Source organism: Oncorhynchus masou, chromosome 28 (assembly GCF_036934945.1).
Source record: "Oncorhynchus masou masou isolate Uvic2021 chromosome 28, UVic_Omas_1.1, whole genome shotgun sequence".
Classification (NCBI taxonomy): domain Eukaryota; kingdom Metazoa; phylum Chordata; class Actinopteri; order Salmoniformes; family Salmonidae; genus Oncorhynchus; species Oncorhynchus masou.
Genome location: NC_088239.1, coordinates 57,407,816 through 57,429,703, shown reverse-complemented (window position 1 = coordinate 57,429,703; position 21,888 = coordinate 57,407,816).

Sequence of the window (21,888 nt, the reverse complement as noted above, 5' to 3'; positions counted from 1 at the left end):
TCTGTGGATCTGTTGGGGCGGTTTGCGAATTGGAGTCGGTCTAGGGTATCCGGGAGGATGCTGTTGATGTGAGCCATGACCAGCCTTTCAAAGTACTTCATGGTTACCGACGTGAGTGTTATGGGACGGTAATCATTTAGACAGGTTACCTTCACTTCCTTGGTCACAGTGACTATGGTGGTCTGCTTGAAACATGTCGGTATTACAGACTCAGTCAGGGAGAGGTTGAAAATGTCAGTGAAGACACTTGCCAGTTGGTCCGCGCTTGCTTTAACTACACGGTCTGGCAATCCATCTGGCCCACGGCTTTGGGAATGTTGACCTGTTTAACCTCTCTAGGGGGTGTGGGACGGTAGCGTCCCACCTGGCCAACATCCAGTGAAATTGTGGAGCGCCAAATTCAAAAACAGAAATACTAATTATAAAAATTAATTAAACATACAAGTGTTGTACATCGGTTTAAAGATTAACTTCATGTCAATCCAACCACGGTGTGAGATTTCAAAAAGGCTTTACGGCGAAAGCATACCATGCGATTATCTGAGAACAGCGCCCAGCAGACAAATCATTACAAACAGTTACCAGGCAGAATCTGGAGAAAGAAGGAAGAATGATTTAGCGGAAGGTAGAGATGATGGGATAGAAGAGGAGAGAGAGAGAGCGAATATTGCGACGGCACATGACCATCTGGAGGGGGTTTGCAGTGAGATTAGTAGGCGAGCAACCTCTAGTAAAGATGAGGTCAAGCGTACTGCGGGCCTTGTGAGTTGGAGGGGATTGGGAAAGAGTGAGATCAAAAGAGGCAAGGAGGGGAAAGAGAGAGTTGGAAATAAATTAATTGAAGGCAGATATAGTGAGGTTGAAGTCGCCAAGTCCGAAGAGCGGTGAGCCATCATCAGGAAATTAGCTTATCAAGGTGTCAAGCTTATTGAGAAACTCTTCAAGGGCACCTGGAGGGCGATAGATGACAACAATGTTTAGCTTGAGTAGACAAGTGACAGTGACAGCATGGAATTCAAGTGAGGAGGTGGACAGGTGAGAGAGGGAGAAAAGAGAACATCTCCACTTCAGAGAAATGAGTAGACCTGTGCCACCACCGCGACGACCAGATGCTCTCTGACTGTTAGAGAAAACCTAGTCAGATGAAGAAAGAGCAGCTGGAGTAATGTTCTCTGGGGTTATCCATGTCTCTGTCAGGGCCAAAAAGGGTAGCATAGGCTGAGATGAACTCAGCGTGTCTCTGCCAGAGACAGAATTCCACATGGGTTGTGCGTGCAGGACACACTAAATCAGAAGGGTTGCAGCCAAGAGGTGGGTAGCGTCTGTAAAGCCTACATGGACAGGTCCTAACAGGTATCAAAAACACACACATAGTTGACAAAGCTACAAAAAAGCAAAATGAGAATCTTTAAATAACTAGGTAAGGTACTCAAGTGAGAGAGTGGTGTGAAGCCCTCCTCTTTCCTTGAATAACTTGGCAGAACAACTCTGCAGAACCATTTTTGTTTCAGCGATGGTATTAGTTTTGTGACAAAACCGCTACTGACACGACCGCCGCTTACAGCTGCCACTGAGAAACCAGGGAAAACTGAAGAACTAGGGCCTTGGTCAGGGAGGTGATGAACTCACAGGTTATAGAGCAAACTATGCAACGTCTCTCCAGAGATGTTCGATCAGGTTCAAGTCCGGGCTCTGGCTGGGCCACTCAAGACTTGTCCCAAAGCCACTCCTGCGTTGTCTTGGTTGTGTGCTTCCATCTGGCCACTCCATCATAAAGGCCTGATTGGTAGAGTGCTGCAGAGATGGTTGCCGTTCTTGAAGGTTCTCCCATCTCCACAGAGGAACTCTGGCGCTCTGTCAGAGTGATGATTGGGTTCTTGGTCACCTCCCTGACCAAGGCCCTTCTACCCCGATTGCTCAGTTTGGCCAGGCGCCCTGCTCTAGGAAGAGTCTTGATGTTTCCAAACTTCTTCCATGTAAGAATGATGGAGGCCACTGTGTTCCTGGGGACCTTCGATGCTGTAGAAATGTTTTAGTACCCTTCCCCAGAGCTGTGTCTTGACACAATCCTGTCTTGGAATTCTACTGACAATTCCTTCGACTTCATGGATTGGTTTTTCCTCTGACAGGCACTGTCAACTGTGGGACCTTATATAGGCGTGTGTGCCTTTCCAAATCATGTTCAATCAATTGAATTTACCAAAGGTAAAGTTATCAAGTTGTAGAGACATTTCAAGGATGATCAATGGAAACAGGAGGCATCTGAGGTCAATTTCGAGTCTCAATCACAGGGTCTGAATACGTATGTTTTTATTTTTGCTAAAATATCTAAAATGCTTTTTCAGTTTGTCAGTTTGGGGTATTGTGTGTAGATTGATGAGGGAAAAAAATATTGTATCTATTTTAGAATAAAGCTGTCACGTAACAAAATGTGAAAAAAGTGATGGGGTCTGAATACTTTCCTAATGCACTGTACATGCACTTTTCATTTGTGAAACTATCATTTTCTAATTTATTCTATTTTATTCCATGATATTGTTGTCACAAAATAAATTAGTGTTGACTGTGATTAGGGCATGGGAATATATATATATATATATATATATATATATATATATATATATAATATTAGCATGCAGAGCTCACCGCATGATCCTCAAACCAAAGACGGGCCAAACTGTTGATTCTTAAAGTGAATTCAAAGGCACTGTGGAATGACTGCATAGCTTAATAAGGCATTTTTCATTTCATTATTATTTCATTCTTCATTCTATTTCACTCATTCTTCATTTTTAAAAATGTATACAGCCTAAATGCAGAATGCATAGGCATGTTGTTGAAGTGCGGTTATTGTGTTGTTGAAATGCTGACCACTGCTGCCAGCCTCTAGGGTGTCACAAATGCTTCACAATTGATTTCTTAAATGGCAGGCCATAGCCTTGAAATAATAGTAATATAGCCTAAATAATTCAGTTTCATTCTTTGTTAGGCTACCTGGCTTGCGCCTGACTGATTTTAAAGTTTAATAGCTTGTTGAAATGTTATTGATAATGACAAAATCATAAATTACTTCTATCACTATCAAACGCCATTGATAGTGACAAAATCACACATTACTTCTCAAGCAAAGTACATTTTTGGTCTCTACGGCTACAGAAGGTTGTTAAGTAGTCTCTGAATTGCTGTATATAATCAAGTTAAATCTTAAACTAACAAGGGGTAGGCCTATGCTTGTAGCCACCTTCACATACCCCTCAATTCAGTCCCTGGTTTTAACTTTTTTTTAATTTTTAAATTTTATTTAACCTTTATTCATCTAGGCAAGTCAGTTATGAACAAATTCTTATTTACAATGCCGGCCTACCCCGACCAAACCCGGACAATGCTGGGCCAATTGCGCGCTGCATTATGGGACTCCCGATCACGACCGGATGTGATGCATCCCTTCACTGATATATTTGAAGTAGTGCATGGTGGCTGAAGTAATTGGCTGACAAAATGGATAGTGGACTATAATTTAGTCTGTCAAACAGGTAGGTCTACCTCTTATTTCTTGAATAGTAGGAAATTGGCTCCAACACAAAGCCTACTTACTATGAAGACTGTTTAAATGAATTAGGCCTTCTCAAAGTAGCCTACTTTCAGCACCCATGCGCTGTCCATCTCTGTGGCTTCCGCTTCATAGTAATGTAAGTTATATATTAAATATGGCTTATTGTGAGGGCAATAACTCTGATAAATAGCTTCATTATGGGCAACGAAACATTCTGTTTTTATACAAATCAATTATAGCAGTAACAAGCTTACCTCTGGTCCTCTTAATCTTCACGCTCTCCTTCTCAACTGAACTGGACACCAGTAGGCCTAGTCTGCGTGCACAGATAAGCCTTTGACTTGCCTCCTGAAGTGCCACTGTAAACAGAACAGCGTGGTTAGGCAGCACAAAAGGGTTTACATCAGCTAGAGCGGTTCAGGCCAGGGCTCTTAATTGTGAACGCCTATCCATTGCAGTGTATAATGCAGTGTAGCTTAGTTTTATAAACACCATCCCAGCAGTGAAAACACTCAGGAAGAAATATAACTATAACTTTGCCTTGTGCTTCTCCCAGCATGCTCTTCATATAGCCTGGTCCTGTAGCCTATAGTATAGGTTATGCATCATTTGATTGAGACCACACTAGCGCACTTGATATTGCACGCCCAGCAGAGAATCAAGGGCAGCATCGTGCACACATCGAGATATAATATGCAACTAATTCCACAACACTGAGCAATATGACATTTAATCGATTACAAATTACATTACCCTCCCCTGGACTAAAAATAAATAAATACTAACCCCCCCTCTGACTGAAATGGAAAAAGCATGACCCTCCCCCGTTTTCCCCGGGGTGACAATTGTTAAAATATTGACCACTCCATAAGTCCTTTCTAAAAGAATTAAGAACTCGACTTCTCTCAACAGAGGAAGCCACCTCGCTGGGATCCTAAATCTCTCTCAATGAACTCAAAAGGGCATTGGATAGCATGAATAAAAGTAAATCACCTGGATGAGAAAGTATTCCTCCTGAGGTCTATTTAAACAAAAAAATGAGCTGCACCATTGCTCGAAATGATTAATACAGCCGTTCACAAAGGTTCATTTAGCAGAGATGTGAATACAGCACTATTAAAAAAAAATCTAAGATAGAGGGGGGACAGTGAGAAATATTTTTTATAAACACAGATATTAAACTGTTTTTCTCCCGTCTTGAGATTTACTCAGTCAAATTGCTCCCCTGGACCAAAGCGTCTGATAACGTGTGTCGACTATTACATATCCTAGATGCATCATCAGAAACAACAGCTCCTTGGGCTTCCTTGTCTCTCGATGCAGAATGACTAGAATGGTCATATCTCTGGTCTGTCGACTATTACATATCCTAGATGCATCATCAGAAACAACAGCTCCTTGGGCTTCCTTGTCTCTCGATGCAGAATGACTAGAATGGTCATATCTCTGGTCTGTCGACTATTACATATCCTAGATGCATCATCAGAAACAACAGCTCCTTGGGCTTCCTTGTCTCTCGATGCAGAATGACTAGAATGGTCATATCTCTGGTCTGTCGACTATTACATATCCTAGATGCATCATCAGAAACAACAGCTCCTTGGGCTTCCTTGTCTCTCGATGCAGAATGACTAGAATGGTCATATCTCTGGTCTGTCGACTATTACATATCCTAGATGCATCATCAGAAACAACAGCTCCTTGGGCTTGCTTGTCTCTCGATGCAGAATGACTAGAATGGTCATATCTCTGGTCTGTTGACTATTACATATCCTAGATGCATCATCAGAAACAACAGCTCCTTGGGCTTCCTTGTCTCTCGATGCAGAATGACTAGAATGGTCATATCTCTGGTCTTGGAACATATGGGAATTGGCTCCAATTTCATTAATATGATTAAAATACTATATGGCAATCCCTCAGCCAATATCTGCTCTGCCGAGTTCAGAATCGCTAGAGGCAGCAGACAAGGCGATCCAATATCCATGGCCCAAGCAATTCGTCAATCTAAGGAAAAAATCTAAAATCTACTGATCACTTCATCTCATTATACGCAGACAATATTTTATTATATCTAGACAATATATCTGCTCTACTGCCTCGCAAGACCCCGATGGAGGACTCAATCTCTACCTATGGAATCCCAATAATTTCCCATTTAAAATATTTGGGAGTAGATATATTTCCTTACTTACATGAAACATTGCCAGAAACTTTAACAGAACACTCCAATCAATGTAATCTGACCTCCGTAGATGGAATAATATCCCAGTTGCTTTAATATCTATTGTCAAAATTAATTCATGGCCACGGCTGGATTTCTGTACTTCAATACTTGCCCTTCTGGCTATTGGGATAAAATTCATAGTACGGTTTCAAAAGGTGTATGGCAAGGTTAACAATTTTCAACTCTTTTTCTGCCCTCTGGCTGAGTATAGAGAGAAATATGGTGTCTCCAATTGCCCTGGAAGAGGTGGTCTTCACTGATATATCCCTTAAACAGTGTAAACTATGCTTTGGACCTATTATTGCTCACACAATTTCTATTCAGCGTTAAGGTGGAATCGGTACACTTACCAATATCATGGACAGTAATGGTTTGAAAATATTCCAAGATTTGAAAGATAATGTACATACACATCAACCGGCAACTACATTTTAGTCGACGGATCTAATTGAATCTGAACAACCCTTTAACTGGTACAGCATATGGAAAAATATAACCTTGGCATCCCATAATCCGAGCCATCGATTTATACATTTCAAATTTATTCACAGACTATTTAACACCAAGGAAACAATTTAGGATGAATTGGCCCTAACTCCCAACTTCACTGTGTGTCAGGACCCGGTTACGAACCTGGGTCTCCGGAGTGAGAAACAGTCACTTAACCAACTGAGCCACGAATAGTCAGCAGAACCCAGAAGATGAGGCAGACACAGCAGTACTTAAGACGGTGTATTTAATAAAGTAAAAAGGAGAAGTCCTTCAATACAAAAAATGGCAAATCCAAAAGGTGGTAGGAATAGCACAAAAAAGCCTCAAGAGATACTCAAAAAACAAAAACAGAATTCCACAAGAGCATCCACCGGAATCGACAAGAATACACAGAACACTAGGGCTGGGTGCTAACATACAAACACAGAGCACAGAACTGAGGGAAACTAAGGGTTTAAATACAATCAGGGGAAACGAGGTACAGGTGCAAATAATAATGGGGAACAAGGGAAAAAACATAAGGTCAAAAAGCACAATGGGGGCATCTAGTGACCAAAACCCGGAACAACCCTGGCCAAATCCTGACACTGTGTCCCCTAAATCAGGTAGGCACATTCCGTCATATGATGTGGGATTGCCCTGCAGTTAAATGATTCTGGGGCAAAGTTACAAAATAACGTTTGAAGTGCATGAATTTAAATATTTAATGCTTTACATATATTATGTTACTTAACTGTGACAGCCCCTTGAATCTCTCAATCAATCAGAGAAGATTACTGCTGGCAGGCAGCACTGCTGCGAAAGATACAGTATGTTGGCTCTAAGATGATCACCTCACTCTCTCATATTTAACCAGTGGATACAGTTACTATTAGAAGTTATAACATTAGAATTATCGATAGAGAATGAATGGTGCTAGGCAAGGAACAATTGAGGTCTGGACAAATATACTTGACTCTGCAAAGAACAATCTCAGCTAAAGCCCCACACATACAAACCAATTACAGTGCCTTCAGAAAGTATTCACACCCCTTGACCTTTTCCATATTTTGTTGCGTTACAGCCTGCATTTAAAATGCATTAAATTGAGATTTTGTGTCACTGGCCGACACACAATACCCCATCATGTCAAAGGGTAATTATGTTTTTAGACATTTTTACAAATGAATAAAAAATACAAAAGCTGAAATGTCTTGAGTCAATAAGTATTCAACCTTTTTATGGCAAGCCTAAGTTAAGTTCAAGAGTAAAAATGTCACATAATACGTTGCATGGACCCTGTGTGCAATAATAGTGGTAAACATATTTTTTTTTATGACTACCTCATCTCTGTACCCCACACATTCAGAACAATTATATGTAAGGTCCATCAGTCGAACAGTGAATTTCAAACAGATATTCAACCACAAAGACCAGGAGGGTTTTCCAATGGCTCACAAAGAAGGGCACCTATTGGTAGATCGGTAAAAATAAAAGAGAATCCCTTTGAGCATGGTGAAGATATGAATTACTCTTTGGATGGTGAATCAATACACCCAGTTACTACAAAGATACAGGCATCCTTAACTCTGTTGCAGGAGAGGAAGGACATTTCTCAGGGATTTCACCATGAGGCCAATGGTAACTAAAACAGTTACAGAGTTTAAAGGCTGTGATAGGGGAAAACTGGATGGATCAACATTTTAGTTACTCCACAATACTAACCTAAATGACAGAGTGCAAATAAAGCCTGTACAGAATAAAAATATTCCAACACATACATCCTATTTGCAATAAAGTACAAAAGCAACAAATGTGTCAAAGAAATTAACTTCAAGTCCTGAATACAAAGTGTTATGTTTGAGACAAATACAACACATCACTGAGTACCACTCTTCATATTTTCAAGCATGGTGGTGGCTGCATCATGTTATGGGTCCTGTGTGGCTCAGTCGGTAGAGCATGGTGCTTGCAACGCCAAGCGTCGTGGGTTCGATTCCCGCTGGGACCACCCATATGTAAAAAAAAGTAGTGGCCCCAGCCGACTTGTAAGTCGCTTTGGACAAAAGCGTCTGCTAAATGGGATATATTATTATATTATTATTATTATATTATGGTTATGCTTGTCAGCAAGGACTAGGGAGTTTTCTTTAGGATAAAAATAAACAGAATAGAGCTAAGCACAGGCAAAATCCTTGAGAAAAACCTGGTTCAGTCTGCTTTCCAACAGACACTGGGAGACAAATTCACCTTTCAGCAGGACAATAACTTAAAACACAAGGCCAAATATACACTGGAGTTGCATACACTGGAGACACTGACGGTTGACCTAGTTACAGTTTTGACATAAGTCGACTTAAATCCAGGGCAAGACTTGAAAATGGCTGTCTAGCAATGATCAACAACTAACTTGACAGATCTTGAAGAATTAAAAAAAATAATAAGGTGCAAATATTGTACAATCCATTTGTGTAAAGCTCTTTTTTTTACATTTATTTTTGTACCTGTAACCCCCACCTCAAACAAATAATAATGGCAAAACGAAATAAAAAGTTGTCCACAAAAAAAAACTACCTCCACCAACTTTTGCCGGGCACAATAACAATGACACCCCTTATCTATGAAAGTAAGTGCCGGCTATGAATAAAACATTGAGCGATGTTAACAGTGACTCTTTGCTTTGGTTTGTACTTTAGGCTTTGTAGCTACCTCTCAGGACCTGGCATGAAAACTAACATCCAAGAGAGTCAGGAGAGCAGTTCAGTGGAGAGTGGCTGTTCTTTTGAAGCCAAGTCTCCCTGGCCCATTGTAAAACACTTTGAAAGGAATAAGGGACATATTGGACCATAACATCTTAGTCCCTCGATGGAAGCTCTCTCCAAATTCATCCGCTTTATATATTTATTTAGCAATTTATTTAATAGAAAGCAGACTCCCAATGCATTCAAGCAAAGGCAAGTTGGAAGGGATGATTTGCACATCAATGCCCGCTGAGTGACTATGGCACAACACTCTCCTTCTTCTGTGAAAGCCTGTCTATGCAGATGATTAAATGCACTTTTGTTCCAAACTGCCTTGTTCCGTAGATGTAACAGTGGTGACTGAAACATATTTGACTGTGTTTAACAGACATATGATGTGTCCCAGAAGAGTTAAATTGCCTTTCCTCATATTTTTTCCTCCATAATAACAGATCGTAAGGTACTTGACAGATGAATGTGCAAAGGCTATTATGGAGCAGGATCAAGATCTTCAAGGTCCTTTGTGTCCACATCAATAAGGATCTATCATGGTCCAGACACACCAACACAGTCTTGTAAAGAGGGAATGACAATGCCTCTTGCCCCTGCAGTTATTGTGATGTGGAAACATCTACGAGCAATAACTGCTCAGGCGTAAAGTAGTAAGCCACACATGCTCACAGAACAGGACCACAGAGTGCTGTAGCGCATAACCCTTAACAATCATCTGTCCTCGGTTGTAACATTCACTACCAAGTTCCAAACTGCCTCTGGAAGCAACGTCAGCACAATAATTGTTCGTCCTGAGCTTCATGAAATGGGTTTCCATGGCCGAGGAGCTGCACACAAGCCTAAGATCACCATATGCAACGCCAAGCGTCATCTGGAGTGGTGTAAAGCTCACCGCCATTGGTCTCTGAAGCAGTGGAAACTCGTTCTCTGGAGTGATGAATCACGCTTCACCATCTGGCAGTCCGACGGACAAATCTGGAGTTGGCGGATGCCAGGACAATGCTACCTGCCCCAATGCATAGTGCCAACTGCTAAGTTTGGTGGAGGAATACTGGTCTGGGGCTGTTTTCATTGTTAAGGCTAGGCCCCTTAGTTCCAGTGAAGGGAAATCTTAATGCTATGGCCAGGCGGTCTTTGAAAACAAAGACTCTGCAGTCCTAATAGTTTAGTGTCAGGGGCATGCAGAAATATTGTTGTCCCTGTTTTTTGCGGGGCTTAAAATGCACCACCACATGCTAACTTTGTTACTAAACCTAGGAGTTCTGGATTAGCCACTAAATTTGCAATTCAAATGTAATTATGCCCTATTCCTTTCTCTATGGCGACTCCATCAGCAACTTTATATTTTATTTGATTGGCTTGAAAAGAGGAGAGGAATGGTCATAGTTTTCACCGATTGACCTTGTCTTTGCCACGTTATAACCAGTCATTAAGTACACAAGTGTAATTTTGCAATGGAGAGCTGTTTAGGAAAAAAACACGGTGTGAGGCCCATTAATAATACCTGACGCATTAAGCTTTCATATCCAAGTTAGAGCGTAAATACTGTACATCTCAGTAGTGACCACTCTTCTACCTTTCTGCCATATTGACACAGCCATAAAGTATGATGCGCTACCTCCTGTCTGTGTTGACAGGACAACTTTTTGGTAAAAACTCAACTCGTCGTGTTTGGAGGACAAAGAATGCTGAGTTGCATCCAAAGAACACTATACCTACTGTGAAGCATGGGGGTGAAAAACATCATGCTTTGGGGCTGTTTTTCTGCAAAGGGACCAGGACGACTGATCCGTGTAAAGGAAAGAATGAATGGGGCCATGTATCGTGAGATTTTGAGTGAAAACCTCCTTCCATCAGCAAGGGCATTGAAGATGAAACGTGGCTGGGTCTTTCAGCATGACAATGATCCCAAACACACCGTAAGAAGCATTTCAAGGTCCTGGAGTGGCCTAGCCAGTCTCCAGATCTCAACCCCATAGAAAATATTTGGAGGGAGACTTACAGAAAACGTTTGACCTCTGTCATTGCCAACAAAGGTATATAACAAAGTATTGAGAAACTTTTGTTATTGACCAAATACTTATTTTCCACCATAATTTGCAAATTAATTCATTAAAAATCCTAAAATGTGATTTTCTGGGGTTTTTTCTATCATTTTGTCTGTCATAGTTGAAGTGTACCTATGATGAAAATTACAGGCCTCTCTCAGTGGGAGAACTTGCACAATTGGTGGCTGACTAAATACTCTTTTGCCCCACTGTATATCGATTCCAGCACACTTTTCTCTTCCAACCACTGCTTGATGACTTAACCATGCTGAGCTTGGACTACTACCTGGATTTGCACCAGTAACTGTGTAGCGAGGGGCCAGTATCAGAGAACAAGTTCCTAGTCTACCTATGGCTAACAGTCAAGGGTTCATCACGGCCCCTGGGGATCATGGATCCGTCCCGGGTCTCCACCCACTGATCATCGTCACAATAGGAGCCAGTTATGGGCACCTGGGCCCACCACTTTATTAAGCACCTTTTATAGATAGGGTGGATAAGATAAGAATCCATATTGGGGTTAGCTACCATACTGGTACTGGTAACCACTACTGCTGTCAACCCCATGATAGGAGGAAGATTTTCTGAGCGTAAGTGTTTTCCTTTTGTGATTCAGTAGCTAAATTGAGATTGAGACAACACATGATTTCTCAACCATACATGATAGCTAATTGTAATGGGAATTACCCAACCACTTTCTACAACAACCTCCAGCTGTCTCACTATTGTACGAGAGGATGTTGTCTTATTAGCAGGGTTGCATAGGTGTAGATAGCTGGATTAGTTGCTTCAACCTCCATATCAGCGGTATTCAACACCCTAGGACAAGGGGGTCAAACTCATTCCATGGAGGGCCTCATGTCTCTGGGTTTTTGTTTTTTTCCTTTCAATTAAGACCTAGAAAACCAGGTGAGGGGAGTTCTTTACTAATTAGTTACCTTAATTGATCAAGTACAAGGGAGGAGCGACACAGGTGCCCTCGGAGGTCCAGATTTGGCTGGTTTTCTGTTCTACCTGATAATGCTTTGCATACACCGGCTGTCCCAGGGCTAAATCAGTCCCTGATTAGAGGGGAACAGTGGAAAAAAGCTGTGGAACTGGCTTCGAGGTCCAGAGTTGAGATTGAGGTCTCTACAGCATCTCTGTTAGATGTTAACATATTATCTCAAACAACCATTGTCCCTCACATCGATAAATGGCAGTATATTTATGGAGACATCACAAAATACTGTGGGCCAATGTACTGGATTGTAATATACTGTATTGTATGTTATACAATCCCCTCACATCCAACTAGAAAGTAGGCTGTATGAATACAGTAATAGACAGACTGCACCGCTAGGGGCCTATTCTAATTTTCTTTGGATCGTCTCTTTATTGTACCTGTGGTCAGGCTTTACAACACCATTTAATATAACATTAACTGAAGTAAATACTGGAGTGTCCTTTGTCTCCAAGAGCTATGCGAGCGCTTCAGTGCCATCATAAATTGTGGCTACTTTTATGAAGCAATCTTACTTTATTCATTGCGGATAACTGTAGAGATCCATTAACTTGTCAGGTTATCCATCTTCCTTATAACCTGCCCCTGCGTTCCATACAAAGTACCTCTTCTCTCACTCAACACCACTCCCTCCTCTCTTGGCTGCTCTCTCTCTCCCACCCACATACAGTAATTGGAAATACATTGCAGCTACCTTATTGGGCCTGTAACATTGGACAATCTAATTCACACCACTGTGTGTATGTGTGTGTGCTCGCGCGCACGCGAGAGAGAGCATGTGAAATTGTTCAAATCAACGTATTGACAATTTCTCAGGAGTCCTTTCCAGCACAGGTGTCAGTGCCTATAATCCTCCCAACCCTGCATGAAAACCGTCCACTGTGCCTATAATCTTACATCTGCTTTGATGAGACATGTTGTGTACCATGCTGTTGGTGGTCATTACTACAATCCTCATAAATCCTCAGTGATCCAAAAATGGACAACCATACTCCCATTCTCCAATATGTGAGAGTGCTGACATCCCTTTAATATAACCCCAAACCAGTCAGGTCATAAAATATACAGTATGTGAATTATTGCATATGAACGTACGCCAAGAGCTATCCTGGGAAAGCATGTTTTATGAATGCTGGGTTTTAGTATTTTATGAACTGGTGGGTCATTGTATGATATTGGCAAAGACTGGACCCCCAAAAAAAATGTAAGAGTGTCTTGGAAGTGCCATAGAGCAGGGTTTCTCAAACTTGGTCCTGAGGCCCAAGCACTACACAGCTGATTCAAATTACCAACTCATCAAGCTTTGATCATTTGAGTCAGCTGTATAGTGCTTGGTCAAAAGCCAAAACATGCACCCAAGACTGGGCCACAGAACAGAGTTTGGGAAACCCTGCCCTATAGGGCTTCCCCGTGTTAAACTTCATTTTCATTAGACTTTTTACTGTGTGTTATTATAGAAAGTTGAATGAAGCACTGATTTCACTTCATCCTGGTCATGGACTCTAGTCCGGTGAGGAGGTATAGTGTAGACCAGTGGTTTTCAACTCCAATCCTCAAGTACACCGAACAGCACACACTTTTGTTGTAACCCAGGACAAACTCACTTGATTCAACTAGTCAATTAACCATCAAGCCCTGGATGCGTTGAATCAGGTGAGTTTGTCCAGGGGCTACAACAAAAACATGTTCAGTTAAATAATTGGAGTGAGTTCAATGGTGAAGTATCCCAATACAAGCTCGTGCTAGCAATTTGTTTTTATCTACAGTCACATCTGAAATGACTGAATAAAATAAATAATACAAATACTGAGCTATATTGTATGCTATTTTTTTGTTGTTGAAAATTGTTATTTTATACTTATACAATTGTTCCGAGAAAGAGATTTGCTTAACAAGTAAAATAAATAAAAAATGAGAAGTTATATTCCAAAATGTTTGGCATCCCTAACGAATCTTATAAATAAAATCAAACTAAATGTAATCTGCATTAATATTTTTTATTTTATATTGCTGCCTTTAATAGCTCCTTGTTTCTTTGGATTATAAAGAAATGAGAACACGCATGTGAAATCTATTTGTAATCCATCACCATGGATAAAGGCAAATAAATCACAAATGAAAAGAGACAAATGGTTGTTGAATTTCATAAATCAGGCAAAAAAATAAAAAAAATAAAAATGGGTCCAAAAAACAACTGAAAACCAAATACCACTTACCACTATTCGGGCAACATTTAAACGTTAAACAATGTTTAAAACCACTGCAACGGTGGTAAAATTGCCTGGTAGAGGACCCAAGTGTATCTTGTCCCCATGCACAGTGAGGAAGGTGGTTTAGGGAGGCAAAGATAATTACAGAACTGTACAGGTTGCATCTTGGGGTCACCAAAGCCTTGTTCACACTGCAGGCCTTTTAGGCAGTGTAGAACTTATTTTTCAATGCCAGAAATTCATATAATAGTAACTTAGAGCCTCCCAAGAAACAATTACCAAATTGCAAACTCTTTAATCAGTTGTTATAATATTATATTCTCCAAATCAGTTCTAACTTCGGAAAAAACCCACAACGCCCCGATGTCAGCTTCATACGATGAATGAAAAAGTTCTTAAAAAGTGTGATACATTTGTGAGAATGAGGCGGGCAAATTGGGCATCTACTCGTCAATCTGTGGGGCACATTTCACCCTTGAGAACTTCCACGGCTGTCAACAATGGAAAGAGAGCTTCAGCAAAAAGTTGCTTCTTAAAGTGGATTCTGTCTCTTCCATCACTGTGGCTTCTAAAGCATCTCAAACAGCCAGCAGCACCAGCAGAGACCCGGGAGAATACTAGTGAACTTGGTAAGTGAAAGAGCTCGCTAGCTACCTCCATGCTAACGTTAGCGAGCTTTTGTGCATTTAGCTGACGTGTTCCATCTAAATAACACTAATAAATCTAACCAAATGTAAACATATCTGCCAGCTGTTGGTAGCTAACTGCTGATGCTGTCATAATGTAGATAGTACAAGCCTATGGGGAATAGTAGTTTTGGCTGCGATGAAGGCCACTGTTACTGTATAGAGGTTTTCAAGGTGTTTGTGGGGGCTGCGGGTTGTGGTAATTTGGCCATTCTGTGGCTCCAGGAGCGTTTTCTATACATCCTGCCGAGTGTGGAACTGAGGGCATTTCGGAGAAATGTCTTTGGAAATGTGGATTATGGATTTTGCTCAATGAAAAAAGTTGATTTTGTGATCTTAAGATAAGTGTTGCCACAGTTGGTTTTTGTTGAATAGCCAGTTGCTAACATTAGCTTGCTATAGCTAGCTATCCTCTTCTTCCGTTTTTGAATTAATTTGTGGCTATTTCTTTCTCGCTGGCAAAATATGTGAGCTCGATTTTGTTTGTGTATTTCCATATGTCTAACATAGCTAGTTAAGTTTATCACTGGTATGAGCTAGTAAATATCCTAAACCTAGCCAGATAGACTGATAGCTGTAAGTTAAAATCGGGAAGGGATGGAGGAGATAATTAATGTTAACTGTCTTTTTCATCTGCTGCCTGCTTGCTAATATTCAGTCAAAATTGTCCATGTATATTATAGCACCAACAACATAAATACCTCCATGCTAATTGGAACGGTGTCCATAAGAAAGCAACTAACTAATGTATGCTCAACGGCATTGGCACTTGGATTGGAACCGGGTGCTGTGGTCAGATGAGATGAAAAAAGAGCTCTTTGGTCACGCACACCAGTAGTGGGTTTGGCCTCGGAAAGAAGGAAGCATTTGCACACAAAGATTGTTAATTGACCTCAAAATCAACATTTTACATTGGCAATCTCTGTCTCCGAACTTGAACCCCATTGAAAACCTGTGGTTTGAATTGAGAAGGTGTATCCAAAAGCACATACCAAAGGATATCAAGGATCTGGAAAGATTCTTTATGAAGGAATGGTCTAAGATCCTTCCCAATGTGTTCCTCAATCTCATAAAACACAGTAGAAAAAGGCTGTTATCCTCACAAGGGGAATACAGGGGTACCAATAATTTTGACGCCTGTCTTTTAGAATATATATTTATTTTTAAACAATATTTTTCTCTGAGTAATTTTATTAATATAAAATAATATAATTTCCCCCTTTTTTGAGCACACAATATAGTTAAATATTTTTTGATCAGCTTTATCAAGGGTGCCAATCATTTCGTATGTGACTGTCGCTCTCCTATAAATAAACAAAATCTAATCAAATCAGAGTTCAAATGCACAGGATACAGTGGGTTGTAAATGGTACAATTTTAAAATGATTACTTGCAAGCTCTTCTCTCAACATTGCAGTAACAATATATATACAGTACCAGTCAAAAGTTTGGATACATCTAATCATTCAAAGGTTTTTCTTTATTTGTACTATTTTCTACATTGTAGAATAATAGTGAAGACATCAAAACAATTAAATAACACATGAAATCATGTAGTAACCAAAAAAGTGTTAAAAAAAATTGAAAAATATTTTAGTTTCTTCAAAGTAACCACCCTTTGCCTAGATGACAGCTTTGTACACTCTTGACCTTCTCTCAACCAGTTTCCACTGGAATGCTTTTCCAACAGACTTGAAGGAGTTCACTCTGCAGTCCAACTCATCCCAAACCATCTCAATTGGGTTGAGGTCGGGTGATTGTTGAGTCCAGGTCATCTGATGCAGCATTCCATCACTCTCATTTTTGGTGAAATAGCCCCTACACAGCCTGGAGGTGTGTTGGGTCATTGTCCTGTTGAAAAACAAATGACAGTCCCAATAAGTGCAAACTAGATGGGATGTCGTATCGCTGCAGAATGCTGTGGTAGCCATGCTGGCTAAGTGTACTTTGAATTATATATAAACAGCGTCACCAGCAAAGCACCATCACACCTCCTCCTCCATGCTTCACGATGGGAAGCACACATGAAGTGTAAGGGTTTTCCTCTGGTGAAGGAGAACTGTACTTGAAATTTTCAAAGTTCTGGAAATGTTCCGTATTGACTGACCTTCATATCTTAAAGTAATGATTGACAGGTGTTTTTCTTTGCTTATTTGAGCTGTTCTTGCCATAATATGGACTTGATCTTTTACCAAATAGGGATATATTCTGTATACCACCCCTAAGAGGGAAAGAAATTCCACAAATTAACTTTTAACAAGGCACACCTGTTAATTGAAATGCTTTCCAGGTGACTACCACATGAAGCTGGTTGAGAGAATGCCATGTGTGTAAAGCTGTCATCAAGGCAAAGGATGGCTACTTTGAAGAATATCAAATATATTTTGATTTGTTTAATACCTTTTGGGTTACTACACGATTCCTTATGTGTTATTTTTGATATCTTCACTATAATTCTACAATGTAGAAAATAGTAATAAATTACGAAAAACCCCATACTGTATAAAAAACATCAATAATGCTAACTTAAAGTAAATTAGACAAGATGGAAAAAGATGTTAATTGAATGCTCTTCAGATGTTCATTGGTAACTATTAAATACATTTAAAAAATCCCTATACAACTGTAATTCACATAATGTGCTAACTTGTCTGGAGGGTCAGAATGAGGGTAGAATAAAAGAAGGAAAGACCATGTTTATTATCTTACACTTGTACTGTGTGGACCTTTTCACCTCTCCCTGGTCAACAGTCAGTGTAACAGGAAGACATTGTCTGGTTATGGTGGGGTCAAAGCCGCTCAGGGACAAATAATTGTGTTTCAGTTGCTTGCTCCTGTTCTCCCCTGATCTGTTTCTGCATGGTTTCCATTTTCTGCATGGCTCTGTTTTCTGATCTGGTTTTGCTTTCTATTTCATTCAGACAAGATTATGCGAATTGTAAACCACTCTACGCTCTTCAGTTTCCGGCAAGATGCTTTAGATGAGAGAGGGCTAAGATTCAGAGAGCGTCATTTTTGAGGAGATTGTTGTTTGGTTGTGATTTGATGGCACTTGTCTAACATTGGGCACACAACATAATTTCATTGTGGAAATGTGGGTAATATTTGGTTGAGACGTTGATCAATGAAATGTGAACCTTAATCACCCACTCAAAAGACATCTAGAAGTGTGTTGAATTCCCAATGTGTTGTCACCATGCTTTCAACCATCTAAAAGCACAACCAAATTCCAATGGAAAAACTGTCTGATTTTTTGGATTAGTTGTCATCTAAATGAATGCTTATGAGCCTGCTGGTGCCTACCATCGCTCAGTCAGACTGCTCTATAAAATCATAGACATAATTATATCATAATAACACACATAAATGCCAGCTTTAGGTCATTAATATGGTCGAATCTGGAAACTATCATCTCGAAAACAAAACGTTTATTCATTCAGTGAAATACGGAACCGTTAGGTATTTTATCTAACTAGTGGCATCCATCAGTCTAAATATTCCTGTTACATTGCACAACCTTCAATGTTATGTCATAATTACGTAAAATTCTGGCAAATTAGTTCGCAATGAGCTAGGTGGCCCAAACTGTTGCATATACCCTGACTCTGCATGCAATGAACGCAAGAGAAGTCACACAATTTCACCTGGTTAATTAACCTCTTGAAACTCTGGGGGCAGTATTTCATTTTTGGATGAAAAACGTTCCCGTTTTAAACAAGATATTTTGTCACAAAAAGATGCTCGACTATGCATATAATTTGTATCTTTGGAAAGAAAACACTCTGAAGTTTCCACAACTGCAAAGATATTGTCTGTGAGTGCCCCAGAACAGGAGCTACAGGCAAAACCAAGATGAAACTGCAACCAGGAAATGAGCAGGATTTTTGAGGCTCTGTTTTTCATTGTCTCCTTATATGGCTGTGAATACGACAGGAATGAGCCTGCCCTATCTATCTTTTCCCCAAGGTGTCTGCAGCATTGTGACGTATTTGTAGGCATATCATTGGAAGATTGACCATAAGAGACTACATTTTCCAGGTGTCCGCCCGGTGTCCTCCGTCGAAATTGGTGCGTCATTTTCAGCTGCTGGTATTTTTCCATGGGATTCTGAGACGGAAGCAGGCTTCCACGAACGGCATATCAATGAAGAGATATGTGAAAAAACACCTTGAGGATTGATTCTAAACAACGTTTGCCATGTTTCGGTCGATATTATGGAGTTAATTTGGAAAAAGTTTGAAGTTTTGGTGACTGAATTTTCGGTTCGTTTCGGTAGCCAAATGTGATGTACAAAACGGAGCGATTTCTCGTACACAAAGATTCTTTCAGGAAAAACTGAACATTTGCTATGTAACTGAGAGTCTCCTCATTGAAAACATCCAAAGTTCTTTAAAGGTAAATGATTTTATTTATTTGGTTTTCTGGTTTTTGTGAAAATGTTGCGTGCTAAATGCTACGCTAAATGCTAAGCTAGCTATCAATACTCTTACACAAATGCTTGAAATGCTATGGTTCAAAAACATATTTTGAAAATATAAGATGACAGTGTTGTTACGAAAAGGCTAAGCTTGAGAGCAGGCATATTTATTTCATTTCATTTGCGATTTTCAGAAATTGTTAACGTTGCATTATGCTAATGAGCCTGAGGCTGTATTCACGATCCCGGATGCGGGATGGGTAGTATCAAGAGGGTATTAATATTGCCTGTTAACCTGGATTTATTTTAGCTAAATATGCATGTTTAAAAATACATACCTCTGCGTATTGATTTTAAGAAAGGCAATGGTGTTTATGGTTAGGTACACAGAGCAACGACAGTCCTTTTTCTCGATTGCGCACTGCATCGATTAATTGCAACGTAGGATACTAGTAATATCATCAACCATGTAGTTATAACTAGTGATTATGATTGACGAGCTAGCAACTTACCTTGGCTTCTTACCATGGCATTCTTACTGGTGGTTAGAGCATTGGACTAGTTAACGGTAAGGTTGCTATATTGAATCCCTGAGCTGACAAGGTAAAAATCTGTAGTTCCACCATTTCTAAGCCGTCATTGAAAATAAGAATGTGTTCTTAAGTTCTTGGTGACAGGGGGCAGTATTTTCACGTCTGGATGAAATGCATGCCCAAATTCACCTGCCTGCTACTCATCCCCAGAAGATGCGATATGCAAATTATTAGTAGATGTGGATAGAAAACACTCTGAAGTTTCTAAAACTGTTTGAATCATGTCTGTGTGTATAACAGAACTTATTTAGTAGGCGAAACCCCGAGGACAAACCATTCAGATTTTTTTTTGTGGTCAGTCTCTTTAATATGTTTTTATTGGGAATCCAGATTTCTAAGGGATTTTATTGATTATTTACATTAAAAAATACCTAAAGTTGTATTACAATAGTAGTTGTATGTTTTGGAAAAGTTTACAGGTAACTTTTGAGATATTTTATAGTCACGTTGCGCAAGTTCGAACCGGTATTTTACTGGATCAAGTGCGCCAAATAAATGGACATTTTGGATATATATCGACGGAATTAATCGAACAAAAGGACCATTTGTGATGTTTATGGGACATATTGGAGTGCCAATAAAATAAGCTCGTCAAAAGTAAGGCATGAATTTTATTTTTATTTCTGCATTTTGTGTCGCGCCTGCAGGGTTGAAATATGGTTTCTCTCTTTGTTTATGGAGGTGCTATCCTCAGATATAAGCATTGTTTGCTTTCGCCGAAAAGCCTTTTTGAAATCTGACATGTTGGCTGGATTCACAACAAGTGTAGCTTTAATTTGCTATCTTGCATGTGTGATTTAATGAAAGGCATATTTTTATAGTAATTTATTTGAATTTGGCGCTCTGCATTTTCTCTGGCTTTGTGACAGGTGGGACGCTAGCATCCCACATAACCTCTCTGGAATAATTGTCTTACCTAGTAAAATAAAGATTAAATAAAAGTGTAAAAAAAAAAAGAATCGGCCCCAAAAAAATCGGCATCCAAAATTACCGATTTCCGATTGTTATGAAAACTTGAAATCGGCCCTAATTAATCGGCCATTCCGATTAATTGGTCAATCTCTAGTATGTAGGCAGCAGCCTCTCTATGGGAGTGATGGCTGTTTAACAGTCTGATGGCCTTGAGATTGAAAAAGCTCATATCTCTCGGTCCTAGCTTTGATGCACCTGTACTGACCTCGCCTTCTGGATGGTAACGGGGTGAACAGGCAGTGGCTCGGGTGGTTGTTGTCTTTGATGATCTTTTTGGCCTTCCTGTGACATCGGATGCTGTAGGTGTCCTAGAGCGCAGGTAGTTTGCCCCCGGTTATACGTTGTGCAGACCTCACTACCCTCTGGAGAGCCTTGCGGTTGTGGGCAGTTGCCGTACCAGACGGTGATACAGCCTGACAGGATGCTCTCAATTGTGCATCTGTAAACATTTGTGAGGGTTTTAGGTGACACGCCAAATTTCTTCAGCCGCTTGAAGCTGAAGAGGCGCTCAAGTCCACTACTGTTGTGTTGTCTGCAAACTTGATGATTGATTTTGAGTCGTGCATGGCCACGCAGTCATGGGTGATCAGGGAGTACAGGAGAGGGCTGAGCATGCTCCCTTGTTGGGGCCCCAGTGTTGAGGATCAGCGAAGTGTAGGTTTTGTTTCCGAAGTTAACTACATGGGGGTGGCCCGTCAGGAAGTCCAGGACCCATTTGCACAGGGCGGTGTTGGGTCCTCAAGCTTAATGATGAGCTTGGAGGGTACTATGGTGTTGAATGCTGAGCTATAGTCAATGAACAGCATTCATACATACAATTGTTATTTAATCAGTTTGTGTCCAGTGGATAGGCACTGTATCTCATTTCATATCTCTCTTGAAATCGAACTATTGTGCAACATCTGACAAAGCAATCTATACATTCTATGAATATTCAAATGTTCTGCTTACACTC